Consider the following 6271-nt stretch of genomic DNA (forward strand, 5'->3'; position numbering starts at 1 on the left):
CCACGTGACCGCGGGGTCCTTGTGTGTGCAGGGGGGAGGCGCGGGGGCAGGGGCGCAAGGTAAATGCTGCAGGTGCCACTTTGAATGGAGGAGCCGCTGCGAATTCCCCGGCCAAGCCAGGCTCAGAGGGACAGTGATGCCAACGTGTCAGCAGCGAGCTGTGGGTGCTGGGGGGTGGGCTCACCCCACCCTTCTCCTTGGGCTTTCCCGTGGCCGCCCCATGAGCTCGTCCTGGCACCGTGACACTGAGGGCCCTGGTGCTCTGCCTCTCTGTGCCATCAGCCCGGACGCAGCCGGTGGGCTCGTGCTGGACCCCCACGTGGCTGTCTGGGAGGCCTCCAGCTGGCCCGGTTTGCAGGAATCAGGGGCTTCCCGGGAGAAGGGACTTTCAGGGCTAGAGCGGGAGAGTCCTCAGCAGCAGGAACAAATGGTCGCTGCTCGGCCGGCAGCGTCCTAGGGAGACGAGGGGGAAGTGACCCTACTGGTGCTCCAGCCGCCACCCGTGGGCTGCGGCCGCTCTCGGTTCTGTCCTGCGGGAGGTGGGGATTTTCAACCCTGACCTTTTAAGAGGTCACGGGGCTGTGCCAGACCCAACGTGACAGAGTGTGAGGACGATCCGGAGTGTCCTCGCCCTGGCCCAGACGAGGGACTCGCAGCAGCGTCCCGGGGAGGGTCATTCACACCGGGGCCCACCTCGAAGTTTCGCGTCGTCTTTCACCATCCTGTCTGGAAGCGAAGCCCTGTGCAGGCTCACGATGCGCAGAAACACAGCGCTGAGCCTTGGACAGAGACCGGGTTTATTGATCGTTATCCCGATGCCCCTCCCTCCCCCAACGTTACACGGCCTTTCTGTTGGTGACAATGCTAGTTCCTCTTTCCACTCAGCCCCAGGGGACCCTGCCTGCCTCTCCGCCACGTGCCCTGCTGCACGGCCCTATGCCTGCGGCCCACACACCCGCCGGTGGCCCCCAAACTGCTGTTTCTTTCTGAGCGCTCTCTGTAGCTGGCCGTACAAGGACGCGGCCACGCTCGCAGCCTCTGCCGAGCTAACCCGGACTCGGTGCTTTCCATCACGTGGAGGGCTGAACCCCGGTCCCCAAACGAGGTGTCCACATCCTGCCCCCAGGACCCGGAAGCGGGGTGTTATTAGCAAACAGAATTTTGCAAATGGGATTCGTGAGGGATCTGAGGTGAGTCTTCCTGGAGGAGGTGGCTGTAAACCCAGTGACAGTGTCCTTATAAGGGACAGAAGAGGAGACACAGACACAGAGAAGCCACATGGAGACAGAGGTAGAGATGGGAGGGACGTGGCCACCAGCCCAGGGACGCCTGGGGCCCCCGGAAGCTGGAAGAGGCAGGGAGGACCCTCCCCTGGAGCCTCCAGAGGGAGCATGGTCCTGGGACACCTGGATGTCACACTGCTGGTCCCCAGGGCTGGCGGGGGGGATGGATGTCAGTGGTTTTAAGTGCCCCCTGCGGCATGAATGTCTGTTGTTTTAATGCCCCGCGTTTAGGCCCACCCCTGGCAATCAGCACAAAAAACATTCTCTGCACATTCTAAATGAATTTCAAAACTGACACCTAAAAGAGTACATTTTAAGAGTTGCAAACAATTTTTAACACGCAGTGAACATCGCTATTTAAAAATACAGCGGCTGGTGACCGTTTCGACGGTCTCCGCTGGACTCTGAACTGCCATGGTTCTTACACACGCCGCCGTTGTTGACACGAACCACCCACGGGCTGTTTTTAGAGATCGGGGCCCCGGGCATCATTCCTTTCTCTCCCTGAAGTCACGTTTCCTTCGCACATCTGTCCCCAGGTCCCGATTCCAGTGTCACGTGCTCCTATGCTTGGCACTCTTTTCCCCGCTTGTTCGAAACCATCCACGTCATGGCCCCAAATATCCGTGTGAGCCCGGGAACGTGAACGCCTGCTCCGTTTCCTGTGCCGACGGGCCTCCATGCTCAGAGCTTTCTTCCGACTCGATGCTCGTGCGGTCAAAAGGGATCCAGGTGACAAAAATTTATTGCGCACTTTGATGCACATCACTGAACGTAAACATGTGTGGGGACGGGACTTTGTCAAGGAGACAAACTCTGGTCAGGGGTTTCTTACGCCTTTAAGATAAGTCTCAGGCACCTGCTGAGTCGGCCGCCAACCGTCGACACAGGGACCCTCAGGATGGAAATGCGGGACCCTCGGAGTCTGAGGGGCCTGGGTTGGTTATTAAGGAGGTGCATGTTTTTGTCGTTTGGGGACAGTGGGGAGACGTGTCACAGCAGCATATATGTATCCTGGGTGGTTTTTCCCCCCCCTGTTTAGCTTGAACATGCATTTGAACTTTGGAGAATCTCAATGTTGATTGGGAAAAAAAAAATCGTCGTCACGAGCTGGACGAGGTGAAGGATAAAGGACATGCCACACAGGCCGCTATGACGCGAGCACCCTCTTCAACTGTAGGGGATCTGAATGTCGAGTCTTCTAAAAACAAGCTCGCAGGCGACCCCAGGACGGTCTTTGGTGCCCTGGGAGCCCCAGTTTGAAGACCTCCGCAGCCCGAAACCTTCGTGCGGGGAGACAGAGGGTGTAACCCAGGACCCAAGGGTGGGGGTGGAGCGCAAAGCCCGTCTCTGACGAAATCGTGCTCATTTCGTGTGATCGTAAATGCGAGTTCCAAGGTTAAACAACTTCGTGAGAGAACACGAATTTTCTGCGTTTTTTTCAGAAGGGGCCCGGAAGGGGAATCACTCTAACTGAAGCTCAGAACGTGCATCAGGACGGTCCGAAATTGACATCCATCTGCCCGGGAAGAGTGTCGCTGGGAACACACTCGCGCCTGACCCACCAACTCCAGCCCCCACGGAGGGCGGCCGTAAAGAGCTGTGGCTTGCCCGTGAGGGACTGCTTCGAAGGCGTAGCTGCACTGTTTACTCAGAAGCCCAACTTAAAGTTGTCGTTTCACTCAGCACCATGAAAACAGTGGAGTAAATCAAACGAACCTCGGGGCCTGGGTCTCGGAAACGTTAGACACATTGTGTTCTCTCCGATTTTCCTGGGCATAGACAGGAGGCAGACATTTCTGAATTACGCTGTGTCTGTGGCGAAGACATTATTTTTGGAGGGTGTCGAATGAAGTAGGGTGGTGTCCTGGGGTCTGGGATTTCTCGGTCTAAATAGAGGGCATTTATCAGGCACCTACTTTTTACCAGAATTGAACTGATGCATCTCGTTCAACCCTGCAAAGGACCTCATGTTGTGGATACTATTCTTGTGGATTTGACTCTCGTGCATTTTGTTTTCTGGTCCACTCATGTCCACTCTCCTCTTTATCATTTCCCTCCCTCCATGTGCTTTGGGTTTGATCTCAAGAGAGGACCTCATTCTAAATTCCTGAGATGGAATCTCAGTCCACGGACTTGCAGCTTTTCTCCAGTTTGACGAGTGCAGCCGAGGCTATGAATTTCCCTGTGTTCACAGCTTTGGTTTCGTCCCAGGCCATTTGAGTCACGTCTTCACGATCATTTGCACGAGTTTTATGTGGCTGCTGTACCAAAATTTTCACAAGCTGAAGACAAATGAAATTTATTCTCTTCTGGAGGCCAGAAGTCTAACATCGACCACACCTGCTAAATGTCAAGGTGTCGGCAGAGCCGGTTCCTTCCGGGGGAGAATGTTTCCCTGCTTTTTCCGGATTCTAGAGGAGTTTCCTGAACTTGTGGCTTCTTCTTCCATTTTCAGAGTCGGCATCCTCAGCCCTCCGATTCTCCCCGCTCTGTAGCATCTGCCAGTGTCTGTCTCTGCTCCTCTGTTTTCCCATGTCCTCTCCCTGTGGACCTTGTCTCCCTCTTAAGGGCCCTTGTGATGACATGAAGCCCTCCTGGATGACACAGAATCATCTTCCATCTCAAGATCCTTGGGAACATCTTCTGAGCCGGTCAGCTCACGGATTTACAGGTTTCGAGGATCAGCATGTAGATTCTTCATGGACATCATGCAGTGGACTGCACAGGGATTAAGACATGGACATCTTTGGGGACGTTATTCTGTGTGCTGTATCGTTCACGAAGAGCCTTTGGCGTGTTTTCATCCGTATTCCATCTTTAGCGCGTGGGTTATTTGGAAGAATCTCTCATCATCTCTCGGTTGCAGGCTAATTCCGCCGACATCACGGAGCGTGTCGTGAATGTCTCCATCCCCTGAGAGGTGTGAAGCCTTGGTAAGGAAATCTCGGGAGGTGTGAGGTCGAGGTCTGTCTGCACATCTTCCTGGAGCCTCTCCCCGCTGGGGTGCCCAGCTTCAATAGTGGGCGGGAGGCATGACATGTATGTCCATCTATTCCGGCGAAGGGTCCAGCTGACAGTCGCCATGGAGACAGTGAGAGTCCCCTCAAAGCCATCGCCAGGCCAGCGAGAGAGTTATGGGCAGAAGCCCATCAGGCAGGGCTGTGAGTCTCCACTCTGGGACTGGTCACTGTCTTTAAGGAACGGCAGGTTAGGACAGGAAGCAGAGAAGACCAGTGACGGAGTCGCCATGCTGTGCAGGACTGCCCCCCGTCCGTGTGGGTTTCCCGGGGCGGCTCTACCAAAGGACCCCGGACTCGAATTTGCCCTCTCACAGAATGACAAACAGAAACGTATTCTCCCACAGTTCTGAAGACCAGACATCCGAGATGCAGGTGTAGCAAGGCTGGTCCCTCCTGGGGCCTCTGTCTGGGGCGTGTGGACGCCGTCTCCTCCCTGTGTCCTCATGTGGTCGTCCGTCTGTGTGTCTGTGTCCTCATCTCCCGTTCTTATGAGGACAGCGGTCACATGGGGGTGGGGACTCACAGTTCCTCCAGGGTGACGCCATCTTAATGAATTACACCTGCAAAGACCCTGTTTCTAAACGAGGTCACGCTCTGAGGTCGTGGGGGTCAGAACTCCCACAACTGCATTTTGTAGGGACGTGATTCAGCTCATGACCCTGTCCCGTGTCTACATTGCTGAGCTGAGTTAGGTACTTCCCTAACTAGGTAGCTTATTACTCTGTCATTTTGCTGCTGCATGAATTACATCCAGCTTCATCGTGTGCACCCAGCATTTACCTGTGCACTTGGGCTGTGAATGACCGCAGACACGAAATCGCACTGCCGGACTCCTACGATGAACTCCCACAGCCCATGGGCTTCCTGGGTGACGTGAGGGCCACGGAGCTCCACCCTGTGAAGCTGATAAGATCGCGCAGAGCAGCCCGTTATCCTTCCGTGAAGGGAGAGACAAGATTCTCACGACGGCCCTTCCTGTTTACCTTGGGGTCTGAATAACCACCTATGCTATTCGCTCGGTGCCCTTCCTGGAGTTGAGCGAGGCGGGGGTCGGGGGGGGAGACGTAGAAACCCTCTGTCCTCAGACATCTGATGAGAATCTTCGCAGATGTAACAAGACATGCCAGCTGGCCTCTGACCACGAAGGTCAGAGTGTTATGACTCAGCTTAGGATTAAAAAAATACATCTACCACAGGGGTTGCAGATGATGTAGTTACAATTCTACCCCTGGATACAAACTCCTTGAATGTTGTATTCTTTCATAGTTTCCCATTTATAAACTTTATAACAGAAAACTGTGTTGATTCACATGAAATAAAGCATCTTCCTTTCCTGCTTAGAACGCGTTTCCATCTGCGTGTGTATGTCATCAGGTTGCCACACACAGATACATGTCATCGTGTTATACACCTGGGAGTGACACGACGTCGTACGTCAGTTTTATCCGAATGGAACTGGGGAAAGGAAAGAGAAGCCAGGCGCACACAAACACTCGAGCGAGGAAAGCAGACACCAACCCGGCCTCTCGTGCCCTTGCCCCTCCAAGGTCAACCGTGTAGTTTTTGCTCGCGAAGGAGAACCAAGAAGGTCACCTGCTTAGCGAGGGACGAGGGCCGTGGGGAGCCTTCGGACAGCAGCTCTCCATTGCGGACACGGTGGCCAGCAGCAGCTCGCCATGTCACTGCGGCCCTAGCCCCTTCGGTTCCTCGGGAATTGCTGTCCCCTGGGGCGTGCGGAGGCCTCACCTTTCCCCACAGCCATAGACTGCAACACAGCGGGCATCTGAATGGAGAGCAGGGCCCAGCCTGAGGTACGAGGGGCCGGTCACAGACACCCACGGTGGACATCAGACTGGGGGGCCTGATGGAGGACGCGTCAGAGACTCACGGGCCTGGTCAGACCCAAGGAGTTGGGCCAGGCTGAGCGAGTGGCAGCGTCAGCCGTGAGCAAGCCCTGGGGACCAG

At 55.3% G+C, this 6271-nt stretch overlaps 1 long non-coding RNA gene across 1 annotated transcript; it reads left to right on the forward strand.

Annotated features, from left to right (window-relative positions):
• The first annotated feature begins 19 nt into the window (after positions 1-19).
• Positions 20-5646, forward strand: LOC120589321 (uncharacterized). The gene is made up of 2 exons (XR_005649447.1): positions 20-2015; positions 2352-5646. It is a non-coding gene; the product is annotated as an uncharacterized LOC120589321 (long non-coding RNA).
• The last annotated feature ends 625 nt before the right edge of the window (positions 5647-6271 follow it).

Source organism: Pteropus medius, unplaced genomic scaffold (assembly GCF_902729225.1).
Source record: "Pteropus medius unplaced genomic scaffold, Ma_sr-lr_union100, whole genome shotgun sequence".
Classification (NCBI taxonomy): domain Eukaryota; kingdom Metazoa; phylum Chordata; class Mammalia; order Chiroptera; family Pteropodidae; genus Pteropus; species Pteropus medius.